The sequence below is a fragment of the Dendrobates tinctorius genome, unplaced genomic scaffold (genome assembly GCF_039654945.1).
Source record: "Dendrobates tinctorius isolate UK_male_01 unplaced genomic scaffold, ASM3965494v1 ptg000003l, whole genome shotgun sequence".
NCBI classification, from domain to species: domain Eukaryota; kingdom Metazoa; phylum Chordata; class Amphibia; order Anura; family Dendrobatidae; genus Dendrobates; species Dendrobates tinctorius.
Genome location: NW_027361671.1, coordinates 57,754,943 through 57,770,141, shown reverse-complemented (window position 1 = coordinate 57,770,141; position 15,199 = coordinate 57,754,943).

Sequence of the window (15,199 nt, the reverse complement as noted above, 5' to 3'; positions counted from 1 at the left end):
TATGACTGTATGTTGCGACCCTCAATTGCATGATGATTTCACTAACCTGTACGGCTGTCAGTGTGAGCCTATTCCATGGGTACCGTCCTCTTCACCGTTAACCCTGGGCTCCTCATCTGCTGCCGTGCCCTCAGGTGTGCAGTGTCGCACAAGAATTTACAATCCCCTGTACTTTCAGATTCAGCGGTCAGGACATACAGCTCCTGACCACCAAGGACTCTGACATCCCTTTTCTCTCTATTAGCACTTCGCTCAGGGGTCTGCTATACACAGTAGTTTAGCTACCCCAAAACCTCTTCTCTCTGCTATCGTCCTTCCCCTCCTCACCGATCAGCTCCCTGTCTTGAACTGACAGGATCTTCCAGAAAGATCTTTTTACCTCACGTTTAACTGTTTTGTCTTTTTCCTCACAGCTCACAGCTCCTCTCGTTTCCATGACAACCCCCTCAGCTCATTTCTTGCTGACTCACCAACCCCGTCTGCTGGCCAGAATTTATAAGGCAACTCCTTTTTCTGACCTGCAGCAGGAATTGTGATTTAATCTATGTTACCTGGCATGGGGGTCCCCTTTCTTCCTCCAAGCATGACTTCACCTCATAGAGGGAGGCAATGTCACTGTGACAACCGGACTCTGGGGTGTCACATTCCCCACCAGTTAAGTTCAATACTCCTGGACTGAGGAAACATAAAAAGAATTGTTAACAACAGCAATTAATGAAAATCTACAAAGTCTTAAAAATGTAAAAATTATCAAAAACGAGACAAGAAAAAGAAAACAATAGCACAGTTACTGCAGCGACCAGTCCTTACGCTGCTGTCCAGGAATTGTCTTTGTGCTTGTACCTGGAGTTTGGTTGGTGGGAACCGCCTTAATGCATTTTGTGTGTCGTCCCTGGGCGTGGCTACAGGGCACTCTGTAGATGGGCCTGTTTTTCGGCCATGCTGGCGGCTTATTTTCAAGGCCTTTTTAGAGTAACTCTTTACAAATAAAAGTTCTGACCACACATAGTCCTGTGGCCCAATTGTCCTTTAACTGGTTATTGCGAATACTTAAAAAGGTTCATACAGTAAGTCTCTGTAGGCTCTCATGCTTAGTGGTTACAACTATACATTCTTATTACTTTATTTACATTATGTAATCTCTGTAGCGGGCAGGGATCTGACCTCTAGTACTACGAGTGGATCTACGCAGTATAGGTATTTCTGATGACCTGACCTGTTCTCTGATGTCTACTGTTGGTGCACTAGTCACTATGCTATAAGTAGACTTGTGTAAGATAGGTATTTTAGACTGCCTTCTCTCTACTCCTAGACTCAGCATGAGATTGCCAGATTCGCTGTCAGCAGGGGACAGATTTCCGCATTCCACTGCAGATGTGGTATCTGTTGCTGGAGCCATTTCATTTAGAGTCTCTTCTTCATCTGGTGCAGTAGGCTGATGAAAGGTTAAAACTGGCACTACTATTGCCAGATTTACTTGTGTCCACATCCAAGGAAATTCTCCAAGTATAGTTTGAATCTTTTCTTCCACCTCTACTATGGGTTGTGGAGTGTCTTGGACTTCTTTCTTGTCCTTCAATTGATCAGGGCACATCTTTAGATGATCTCTTGAGACTGCTTCGAAGGTTTCTCCTCAATCTTTGCTGATCATACATACTTTGGTGTTATTAAAGTCTGAAGGTATCACGGTGTATGGCTCTGCCTCCCACTGGTCATCTACTTTGTGAACAAGTCTCTTCCTTTTGAGTACTTGTTCTCCTGGTGCCAAGGAAACTGCAGGGGCATTTTGATTGTAATTTCTTTGCTGCCTCTGTCTTGCTTGGGGCAACTTTTCTCCACACATTCTTGCACTTAGCGGTATTGTTGCTGCCGCTGTGTATCCCAATCTGCATCTGGTGATGTTGTCTCAGGTGTTAAGACTCCCATGTCTAAATCAATGGGTAACTTGTCAGGTCTTGATCTCATCAAGTAGGCCGGAGTGCAATTTGTAGAGTTTACCGGAATATGATTATATAGATCTATCAGATCTGGCAACTTCTCTGGCCTCTGGTTTCGTTCTTCCAGAGGTAAGGTCTTCAATGACCACTTGGTTCATCTTCTCACACATGCCATTTGTCTGTGGATGGTACGGTGTCATTCTGATTTTCTTGCAACCGCACATGTTACAGAACTCCTGGAACACTTCTGCCTCAAAGGCTGGACCTTGGTCGGTGAGCACTTGTTCAGGGTATCCATGCGGTCGACAAAAGTGTTGCTGAAATGCCTTGGCTGCTGTCTTCGCTGTTTGGTCTTTAACAGGCACGACTACCAAGAACCTTGAGTAATGGTCCACGATGGTCAAAGCATAGGTGTAGCCATTCCTACTTGGAGTTAACTTCACATAATCCAAGGCTACCAGTTCAAGTGGCTGTTTTATGATGATCGGCTGTAATGGGGTTCGCTGGCTGTTTCGGTCTTTTCTGCGCAAGTTGCATGGGCCACATTCTTGGCACCACTTCTCAATGGAACTCTTCATGCCAACCCAGTAGAACCTTTCACAAAGTAGGACCTCCAACTTCTTCCAACCGAAGTGTCCTGCTCCATTGTGGTATGCCTCTAAGACCATTGGCGCAGCCCTCTTCGGGACTACCACCTGTCAGACCAGTTCGTGTGTGCGCGAGTGGATGTTCCTCCAACACAGTTTACCCTCGTAGATGAACAGCTTGCCTCTCTCCTTCCATAGCTGCTGTGCTTCCTGTGGGTCATCTGGACCAGGGTGTGCATCAGCTTGTGCCAGCAACTCCTTTACTAGGCTAACAGCTGGGTCACTGTCTTGTGTCTCTGCCCACTCATGATGGGGTAATGGATTCAACGTTACCTCTTGTACGACAAAGCGCTTATTCCTCACTCCTTGAGAGCGCTGGGCTGCAATTGGATGGTGGAAGGCTGGTAACTCGATTTCTTCGAGTTCTTTTGGATCTTCTCCCCCGTCTGGTGAATTGGGCATCCTGGACAACGCATCCGCATTAGCGTTCTTATGTCCTGCTCGGTACTTGATGGTGAACTCATAGTTGGACAGCCGGGCCTTCCATCGCTGCTCAAGTGCCCCGAGCTTTGCAGTTTCAAGGTGGGTTAGCGGATTATTGTCCGTGTAGATGGTGAACTTTGCAGAAGCCAAGTAGTGTTTGAAGCGCTCTGTTACCGCCCAGACTATGGCGAGGAACTCCAGTTTAAAGGAACTGTAGTTGTCGGGGTTCCTCTCAGTGGGACTAAGCTTCCTGCTGGCATAGGCAATCACTCTCTCTCTGCCTTTCTGCACTTTTGACAGCACTGCTCCCAATCCCCTCTTGCTGGCATTAGTGTAAAGTACAAATGGTTGGTCATAGTCAGGGTAGGCCAGAACTTCATCTCCCGTGAGGGCCAGTTTCAACTTGGTGAAGGACTCTTCTATCCTTTTGTTCCACTCGAACGAAAGACTCTTGTTCTTGGCCTTCTTGTATTGGCCCACTAGAAGATCTTGCAGCGGCGCTGCTATCTTGGTGAAGTCCTTGATAAATCTTCGGTAGTAGCCTACAAACCCAAGAAATTGCCTCACTTCATGAATAGTGCTGGGTCTTTGCCAGTACCAGATAACGGTGACTTTGTCAGGATCGGGTGCCACACCTTCTGCGCTTACCACATGGTCTAGGTACTGCACCTTGGGTTTCAAAAGGTGACATTTGGATGGCTTTACTTTCAAGCCAAAGTTTGACAAGGCTTCGGATACCTCAGCTAGGTGCTTTAAATGGTCTTCGTAGGTTTTGGAGAAGACGATGATGTTGTCCAGGTACAGCAGAACGGTTTCAAAGTTTTTGTGTCCAAGGCAGCATTCCATTAACCGCTGAAATGTTCCTGGCACATTGCTGAGCCCAAACGGCATGTAGTTAAACTCGCAGAGGCCCATTGGTGTTGTAAACGTTGTCTTCTCTTTGTCTGCCTCTGCCACAGGAACCTGCCAATACCCACTGGTGAGATCTAAGGTAGAGAAATAGTTAACAGTTCTCAGTGCAGCTAGTGATTCCTCAATTCTAGGCAATGGGTAAGCGTCTTTATGTGTAATGCTGTTAATCCGCCTGTAGTCTATACAGATCCTCATAGTACCATCTTTCTTTTTAACGAGGACTAATGGAGCTGCCCAGGGGCTACAACTATCTCTGATTACCCCAGCCTCCTTCATCTCCCGTAACATACTCTTGGCACATTGATAGTGTACTGGAGGTACAGGCTGGTGCCTCTCTTTAATGGGTGGATGATCTCCGGTGGGGATATGATGTTGAACCCCTTTTGCCTGCCCAAAGTCTAGAGGATGCTTGCTGAAGACCCGTTCAAATTCTCGAGCCTGCTTTTGGTGCGAAGGGGTGGAGTCAGTGCCTACGGGTAGCTGCTGACACCAATCGTCCTGCTGCCCTTCAGAGCCATTCTCTTCCACCTTGTCAGATGGAAGCAAGGGTTCTAGTGTCTCTATTGCATTGTTACTGACAGTGAACAATTTAGCAAGGGTGGCATACCGGGGTAACTGGACCTCTCTCTCCCCACAATTTAAGATGCGTATCGGTACTCTCCCCTTGTGGACATCAACTACCCCTCTGGCTGTCAGGATAGTGGGCCTACTATCATAGTACTTGGGTTCCACCCGGGCTTGGTAATCCTGACCCTTAGGCCCATTGCTGCCCGACACCAAATTAACATTTCACTTCTGGGAGGTACTGCAATGGGAAAAGGATCACTTACTCTGACACTTCTGATTTCTCCACCAGACAGCTCTACCTGTTGTCTCTGCATCAGGGCTCTGATCTCCTTTTGCGGAACCCGTTGCTGACTGGAGCTGGCGGTCTCTGCTACCTGTTGTAACAAAGCAATAATTTCTCCAAGACAATTTTCAATTACATTAGTGCCTAAAGTGATAGGTATGGCATTCTCATTTGTCAATATCAACTATAATCAAACCTTGCGATTGCAATTCTATTCAGCCCATCTTGATGGTCACCTCTTTATATCCCATCTGAGGCAAGAGCTGACCATTGCTGGCAAAAATGGCAAGGTCTTTATCTAGGCTATGAGTAATGTCCGAATCATCCCAGTACTGCTTAAAAAGAACATATGGTATCGTTGTCACCAGGGAGCCGGTGTCCAGTAAAGCGTTCATCAGAAAACCGTCAATCATGACAGGCAAGACTGGTCGTCCTCCTACGTATTTGTCTTGCCAATTTGGTGGGCCTGGTCGCCTTACTCCTGGGGGTTGGCCCTTTGCCCCAGGGATTGCTTGTTTAAATGACAGGATCTGGCTAGGTGTCCCGCCTTGTTGCAGCGGCGACAGATGGGCTGTCTGTCCGTCCTTGTAACGATCACTGTCTCTCCCTCTGGTCAGTGGGATCCTCTTCTGCTGTCGCCACGGGACGTCTTCTCGACTGGAAGCCAGCTGCATCTTCTTCTTTGGAGTCACTTGCAGGACTGCACAGTTTTTGTGAGTGCAGCCACACTTTTAGTTAGTTCCTTGACTTGGAGACGTAAGTCTGCAGCAGAATCATCATCTTGGGACGGCTTGTCAGTCTCAATAGAGGTCTTTGGAAAGGATGCTGTCTCCTGCTAGTATGTAATTGCAGGATGCTTAGAGGCCTCTGTGCTGCTAGTATTCGGTTCACGTAGCACCCGTATGGCTCTATCCTTAAAGTGTGCAAAGTTCAATTCAGGATTTTGTAGAGCCATTATGCGCAGCTGTGTCCTTTGGTTGTTAGACTGGAGTCCCTCTGTGAACTGCTCTGTTAGTAATCTATCTTCATCTTGCACGCTCTCAGGGTCAACCTGCTTTACGGCCCATAGTGCCTCCTGAAGATTAAGGGCATAGTCCCGTATACTGTCCTGCACTCTCTGTTTGCACCCAAAGAATCTCATTTTTATCTCTGTTGCAGTGCGGGTATCAAAAGTGTTCTTCATTCTGGCCAAGATTTGTTGGACAGTCCCTTTATCAGTGTCCGGCCAAGACTTTACTTCCCTCTGGGCCGCACCAGTTAACTGGCCAATGAGGATACTGACTTTTTGGCTTTCTGACAGGGGGTATACTTTGAACAAACTACATAGTCTTTCTTTAAAATCACTCACTTGTTGGTGTGCGACTCCCCTGAGTACTGAGGTAACCAGGCTGCTCCTGGTATATATGGCATTGATAGCGGCATTATGGAGGCTGCGGCTGTGACCGCCGCAGAATCTTCACCCGAGTTGGCCATTTTTCTTCCTGTTTTTCACTTGCTCACAATAGAGAGCAGCTCCAGCTTCACTGGCACGCCCCTCTCTGCTCGCAGGCACTGCATGACGCAGTTTTGGCGGTTACATGAAAGCTCAGTCAAATCTTTAGCACTCAATTGAATAAAGTCTATGGCACACAGTACCCAGCTTTGCTAGGCTCGCTAAATCCTGTACGTGACGCCAGTTGGAGTGCCCGGGCGCGCGCGGCGGTGGCGGCGTGAGGGTGCAAGAGAGCGCGCACGCGGTGCAGGCAGGGCCGTCGGGTACTCGGTACCGGGCCCGTCAACTTCAACGGGGGAAGGTGTCACGGCAGCGGTGACCCGGTCCTTGGCCCTGGGGCATCCATTAAATAAAAATGATGAAAGGGGATGGGGAAAAGTTGTTGGTGATGTTGTTAGATGTGGTAAAAATGAAGATAAAGTTTATAGATGATTAAATACGTGACGCCACCTGTGGTATTCTGGTCAGAGGTAACCAGCGCTGCGGTGTTGTTTCCCTGAGACTGTTGATGTGTCGCAGCTGAGGTGAAAATTGCTCTCCACAGGTAGAGCAATAGTCCCAGGGCAAAGATGTTACATTGATAGTCAAAATGGCTGTGAACGTTGGGGTGCAGAGAAATGAGAGGACACAGAGAGGTGCAGTTTCTTTACCTTTTACTGGCAATTGGTTGCAATCCGGAGTACCACATACAGGTGATGGGATGAGTCTGACTCGCCTGGAGGCATTCAGAGGATCCACTTTGCCAAGTGGGGGTTTAGGACATTCCTTCTGTGCTTTGTGTGTGGGTCTCCGCTGTTTATAACTATGCTGCGACCCTCAATTGCGTGATGATTTCACTAACCTGTACGGCTGTCAGCGTGAGCCTATTCCACGGGTACCATCCTCTTCACCGTCGGCCCCGGGCTCCTTATCTGCTGCCATGCCCTCAGGTGTGCAATAAGTATGTAGAAACTTAGCACTCAACTTAAGTATAAACAAGGCGAATTTATTGTAGTATGAAGGAAAACGTTTCGGTCAATAAATGACCTTCTTCAGTTACGTGTATATGCTAGCTATCTTGCAATAGGATATACACCTATTGAATAGCTTGATGTGCTCAGTCTTGGGACATATTGTCCTCAAGCTTGGCTGGTAAACTTGATTAGAAGTGAAGCAGGGGCATACATGCCTCCAGATGCGGGATAGATTTGCGGCGGATCCTGCATCTGGAGGCACGTATGCCCCTGCTTCACTTCTAATCAAGATTACCAGACAAGCCTGAGGACAATATGTCCCCAGACTGAGCACATCAAGCTATTCAATAGGTGTATATCCTATTGCAAGATATCTAGCAGATACATGTAACTGAAGAAGGTCATTTATTGACCGAAGCGTTTTCCTTCATACTAAAATAAATTCGCCTTGTTCATACTTAAGTTGAGTGCTAAGTTTCTGCATACTTACTATACGGTTTGGGAACCTAACTTTAGCACCACCCTTTAGTTGTGCTCACGGTGTTTTGTCTCAGGTGTGCAATGTCGCACAGGAATTTACAATCCCCTGTACTTTCAGATTCAGCGGTCAGGACATACAGCTCCTGACCACCAAGGACTCTGACGTCCCTTTTCTCTCTATTAGCACTTCGCTCAGGGGTCTGCAATACACAGTATTTTAGCTTCCCTAAAGCCTCTTCTCTCTGCTATCATCCTTCCTCTCCTCACCGATCAGCTCCCTGTCTTGAACTGACAGGATCTTCCAGAAAGATCTTTTTACCTCACGTTTAACTGTTTTGTCTTTTTCCTCACAGCTCCTCTCGTTTCCATGACAACCCCCTCAGCTCATTTCTAGCTGACTCACCAACCCCCTCTGCTGGCCAGAATTTATAAGGCAACTCCCTTTTCTGACCTGCAGCAGGAATAGTGATTTAATCTATGTTACCTAGCATGGGGGTCCCCTTTCTGCCTCCAAGCATGACTTCACCTCATAGAGGGAGGCAATGTCACTGTGACAACTGGACTCTGGGGTGTCATGAAAGCGCACTTTGAAAACCCATCTCTTCAAACAAGTCTACCACCTCAACTACTCAGCAAACTAATTTTGCCATGTTCCCTCCTCCCAAATATTATTCTGAATCTACACACTACTATTCATCTGTCTCCACACCCTCCATGCACACAATAACTGCACTTGATACTTGACTAATGCACTTAAACACACAGGCTGATGACCGGATCATGCAGCTTTATATGGAAATCTCTATTTATTATAATTGCCAGACCTGAAATAACAAGCACTTCTCACCTACTGTGTCCCCCCCATTTCCTTGTAGATTGTAAGCTTGCGAGCAGGGACCTCACTCCTAATGTTACTGTTTAAATTGTCTTAACTTGTATTGAATTTATTGTCTGTACCTGTCCCGCTTAATTGTAAAGTGCTGCGGAATATGTTGGCGCTATATAAATAAAAATTATTATTATTATTATTATTAATTAGAGTAGATTCTGAAAATTGCATTCGGCATGCAGGATAGAAATGGCAGGATAGGGAATTGGTACTGCGCAGTATATATATACAGGATAATACACATACTGAGAATTACACCCCCAGTAAGCAGTGTAGGAGAAGTGGTACTGTGCAGTGTATATACACTCACTGGCCACTTTATTAGGTACACCATGCTAGTAACGGGTTGGACCCCCTTTTGCCTTCAGAACTGCCTCAATTCTTCGTGGCAGAGATTCAACAAGGTGCTGGAAGCATTCCTCAGAGATTTTGGACCATATTGACATGATGGCATCACACAGTTGGCGCAGATTTGTCGGCTGCACATCCCTGATGCGAATCTCCCGTTCCACCACATCCCAAAGATGCTCTATTGGATTGAGATCTGGTGACTGAGGAGGCCATTTGAGTACAGTGAACTCATTGTCATGTTCAAGAAACCAATCTGAGATGATTCGAGCTTTATGACATGGCGCATTATCCTGCTGAAAGTAGCCATCAGATGTTGGGTACATTGTGGTCATAAAGGGATGGACATGGTCAGCAACAATACTCAGGTAGGCTGTGGCGTTGCAACGATGCTCAATTGGTACCAAGGGGCCCAAAGAGTGCCAAGAAAAAATTCCCCACACCATGACACCACCACCACCAGCCTGAACCGTTGATACAAGGCAGGATGGATCCATGCTTTCATGTTGTTTACGCCAAATTCTGACCCTACCATCCGAATGTCGCAGCAGAAATCGAGACTCATCAGACCAGGCAACGTTTTTCCAATCTTCTACTGTCCAATTTCGATGAGCTTGTGCAAATTGTAGCCTCAGTTTCCTGTTCTTAGCTGAGAGGAGTGGTACCCAGTGTGGTCTTCTGCTGCTGTAGCCCATCTGCCTCAAAGTTCGACGCACTGTGCGTTCAGAGATGCTCTTCTGCCTACCTTGGTTGTAACGGGTGGCAATTTGAGTCACTGTTGCCTTTCTATCAGCTCGAACCAGTCTGCCCATTCTCCTCTGACCTCTGGCATCAACAAGGCATTTCCGGCCACAGAACTGCCGCTCACTGGATTTTTTTTCTTTTTCGGACCATTCTCTGTAAACCCTAGAGATGGTTGTGCGTGAAAATCCCAGGAGATCAGCAGTTTCTGAAATACTCAGACCAGCCCTTCTGGCACCAACAATCATGCCACGTTCAAAGGCTCTCAAATCACCTTTCTTCCCCATACTGATGCTCGGTTTGAACTGCAGGAGATTGTCTTGACCATGTCTACATGCCTAAATGCACTGAGTTGCCGCCATGTGATTGGCTGATTAGAAATTAAGTCTTAACACACAGTTGGACAGGTGTACCTAATAAAGTGGCCAGTGAGTGTATAGTATACAGGATAATACACATACTAAGAATTACACCTCCAGTAAGCATTGTAGGAGAAGTGGTACAGTGCAGCTTATATACTGGGGGTGAAATAAGTAAATATATTTCTAAAGGTGCTATTGACATGAAATTCTCACCAGACGTTGGTAACATCCCATCCAATCTACACAGGCAAAGAAATCAAACCATACGAGGCAGAGTTATTTCAAAACAGCATCCTCCCCAGAGCCTGGAAGACATCATTTATATAAAGTGATGAAAGATGATTTATCCGCAACAAGGTGTCTGATATGAGACACACAGGGAGGACTGTTATCAGCATTCTATACCCTGTAAGCCCATATAAGTATTTGAAATAGGTCAAATGTGGTGACAGATTCACTTTAAAGGTGACTTGTCATTAGGTCAAAAGTGGCCAGTGTTTTCGCATATTTTATTCTTTTCTTTGTTTTTTACATTTGCCATATGGGTCCAGTAATATGGTAATATGGGCCTTATTATTCAGTACTAATTTTATGGTCTTCACCAAGGGGCCATAGCTTTTTACCCAGGTGTGTCTAGGCTGCTCTGCATTATTCCCACATGAGCAACAACTCCCTGGTAGAAGCCAGTGTCAGATCAAAATTGGCAATGCAAGTCCATGGAAAAAATTGGACATAAACATCCAAGTGTGGACCTATTTTCAAGGACTTTCAGAATGGAGAAGTCATTGTCTTCACGTTTGAGAAAGATTGATGCCACTCTGATCAAAGTCTGATCAGAATAATCAGACTGTTTTTGTCAGATTTGGAGACATCGGTGAACAAAGTACAATTCTGTAAATCATAGAATCCTATAACTACTCACTGTATATGTTGGTAGAGACATAAGAATCTTGTAAAGCGTAAGTCTTTTATGACCTTCAACCATGGTGCTTGACATCAAAGTTTCCTTAATCTGAAAAATAGACAAAGAGATATTGTACATTATCTTTCTGTCCTGGATGTGTATTCATATAAATTCCCTCTCCACTATCTTTATATTGTTTTTTTTTATTATCATTATGAACAGAAAGTAATCCTTTTCTGGGTCATAAACTTGGAATGGAGTATTGTTTGGAAATATACATTTTAGTGCATGTGAAAATCTGAGTCCGGATCTTGCAGAAGATCAAGAGACTTGTTGCAAAAACTATTATTAAGTACTCTGCTACATGTCTCATTGTTTTCCCAAAAATGTTAATATTGTCCACTAATTGGACTTTTTTCAGGAATGCCTTTGTTCTGCCACTCTGTATATTCCCACTGTGCTTTTCCCAGGATCAGATAGAAACATGTTTTTGTATTTCTTGTATTGATTGATTTTACGTATCATAAAAGCCTAAAATATACTGTATATTTTGGACAACCTGGTGTTGCAATTCTGAATGATATGAAGCAACCAGTGTATTTGAATCTCATTGCTTTAATTTTAAAAAAAAATATATCTATATATATATATAAAGCTGAGTGTATGTGTGTATGTATCAAGCCACACCCGCTCCACATAGCCCTGCCGACTCCACATAGCCACACTCGTTCCACAGGCAAAGCCCCGTCCACACTTTCCACATTGTTAGTCGACACAGGCGGAGACACATTCACCATTCATCCCAACCTCTGCAAGCTACAATCAGGGCCGCCACCTTTAGAGTATGAGTGCGCAGCAGGCATAGGCCACATCTAAGCCCGTTATGTCTAGAATATAGTTGCTCCTGTGAGGCATGCTGTCAAGGGAAAGGGAGGAGCTTCATGGATTACACCGCTGTGCTCATAACAGGAAGTTGCTGTGCACGTGTGAGGGGAAGAGAGGAGTGAGGGGGAAATAGTGGAGTGAGGAGAAAATGAGAGGTGTGAGGTGAAATGACAGGTGTGAGGTCAAAATAACAGGTGTGAGGGGGGAATGAGAGGAGTGAGGGGGAAAAACTCTTTCTAAAACCTGGAGCACCTACTCTGCTGTTGACAAATTTAGATCCACCAAAGCAGTGTAATGGAACAAGACTCTTGATTAAGAACCTGTTTACACATGTAATTGAAGCAACTATTTTGACAGGATGTGCCAAAGGGGAGGACATTTTCATTCCAAGAATTCCACTCATTTCATCTGATTTGCCTTTTGATTTTAAACGCCTCCAATTTCCAGTTCTACTGGCATTTGCAATGTCCATTAACAAGGTTCAGTGACAGTCCTTGAAAGTAGTAGGGATTGATTTGCAATCTCCATGCTTTTCTCAAGGTCAACTATACTAGGCCTGTTCAAGGGTTGGAACTGCCAAAAATTTGTTCATCTTTGCACCAGAAGGAAAAAACAAAAATGTTGTTTATCAAAAGGCTCTTGAATGAGTTGAAAATAAAATGCTATCAATACATGGGTAATCATTTAGTTAATTTGTGTTGCAAATCTGTGGTGTTGAATATATGATGTGAAATGTTTTTATGTGCAATACAATCATTGTAATTTGTTATCACTAACCACAGTTAGTTACTAAGCCCAGGCAACACCGAGCTCTCCAGCTAGCATATATATATATATATATATATATATATATATATATATATATAAAGTATTTAGATAAATAAATGAATGTATCACCAAACTGATACAGAATAAGGGTCCTCTTTTCTCTGCATTACATCTGTATGACCATCGGTACTTCACTCATGCAAACACAAACAAATATATACACAGTCATGGCCGAAAGTATTGGCACCCTTGAAATCATTACAAAAAGTATTTCTGTAAGAAAATTATTGCAGTTACACATGTTGTGTTATAGACATGTTTAATTAATTTGCGTGAATTGAAACAACACAAGAAAAATAAGAAAGAAAGGCAAATTGAACATAATTTCACACAAAACCCCAAAAATGGGCAAAATTGTTGACAACTTCAACTTCCCCTTTGGAATAAATAACTGCAATCAATTGCTTCGTACAAACAGCAGTAAGCTTCTTACACCTCTCAACTGGAATTTTTGAATACTCTTCTTTTGCAAACTGTTCCAGGTCGGTCATATCTGAAGAGCGCCTTCTCACAACAACAATTTTAAGATCTCTCCACAGATGTTCAATGGGATTTAGAGCTAGACTCATTGCTGACTACTTTAGAACTCTCCAGCGCTTTGTTTCATTGTCCTGATGGAGAACTCATGACCTAGGACACAACACAGCTTTCTGATGCAGGGCACTACATTGCGAACCAAAATCCTTTGGTAATCTTCAGATTTCATGATGTCTTGTACAGTCAAGGCATTCAATGTCAAGGGCAGCAAAACAACTCCAAAACATCTTTAAACATCCACCATATTTCGCAGTAGATACCATGTTCTTTTCTTGTAGGCCTCATTCCATTTTCAGTAAAAAGTAGAATGATGTGTTTTATTAAAAAGATATATCTTTGTCACATGTGTCCACAAGATGTTTTCCCAGAAGGATTTTGGCTTACTAACGTATATTTTGACAAACTGAAATCTAGTTTTTTTTATGTCTCTCTGTCAACAGTGGTGTCCTCCTGGGTCTCCTGCCATAGCATTCCATTTCATACAAATGTCAAGATTAACTGTGGACAATGGAACATCAAGATCTCTGGAGACGGACTTGTAACCTGGTCATTGTTGATATTGTTCAGCAATTTTGGTTCTCAAGTACTCAGACAGTTCTCTTGTCCTTTTTCTGTTGTTCATGCTTATCTGGTTTCAGGTGTGATCTTTACATTGCCCACACTTGTTGCTTGTCACAGGTGAGTTTGAAGGAGCATCACATGTTTTTTACCCACAATTTTGGAAAGGTGGCAGCAATTGTGTGGATCATTTTGGGGGTTTTGTGTGAAAGTATGTCCAATTTGCCTTTTTTTCTCTGTTTTTTTGTGTTGTTCCAATACACACAAAGGAAACAAAATATGCATTATTGTAATAGTTTTCTGGGAGAATTACTTTATTTTCTGGAGCAATTTCAAGGGTGCCAACACCTTCGGTCATGACTGATATATTTACATAGCATATCAAAAAAGTGAGTGTTTTCATGGGACAACACTGAAGATATGACACTTTGATGCAATGTAAAGTAGTCAGAGAACAGCTTGTAAAACAACATAAATTTGGTGTGCCCTCTAAATAACTCAACATAGAGTCATTAATGTCTAAACCGCTGGCAACAAAAGTGAGTACACACAAATTTGAGGGGTGTACTCACTTTTGTGATTATATATGTACAGCTCTGGCAAAAATTAAGAGACAACCACATCAAAACCCTGTCATGGGCAACCCATTCTCCAGACCTGAATCCCAACTTCTGGAATGTAATCAAGAGGATGATGGATAGTCACACGCCATCAAACAAAGAAGAACTGCTAAAATTTTTGAGCCAGAAGCAGTGTGAAAGACTGGTGGCAGGCATGCCAAGACGTATGAAAGCTGTGATTAAAAATCATGGTTATTCCACAAAATATTGATTTCTGAATTCTTCCTGAGTTAAAACATTGATATTGTTGTTTCTAAATGATTATGAACTTGTTTTCTTTGCATTATTTGAGGTCTGAAAGCACTGTTTTTTTTTAACTTTGATCATTTCTCAAAAATATACCGTATATACTCAAGTATAAGCCAAGATTTTCAGCCCATTTTTTAGGCTGAAAGTGCCCCCTCTTGGCTTATACTCGAGTCATTGTCCCAGGGGGTCGGCAGGGGAGGGGGAGCTGCAGTCACATCATACTCATCCCCTCCTGGTGGCATGGTCTCTGCACTTCCCTGCTTCTCCGATGGTCTCCGGCACCAGGAGCTTCATACTGTGTTCAGAGGTCACGTGGTAACGCTCACTAAAGTAATGAATATGCACGTGACTCCACTGCCATAGGCGTGGATCGCATACTCATTACTTTAATGAGTGGTACCACATGACCGCTGAACACAGGAAGAAGCTGCTGGTGCCGGAGACCATCGGAGAAGCAGGGAAGTGCACAGACCATGCCAGGAGGGGGTGAGTATGATGGAGAGGACAGGGGGAGGATGGAGGAGCCATGCATACATGGGGGAGGACGCCGAGCCATGCATATAGCAGAGAGAGGATGGAGGAGC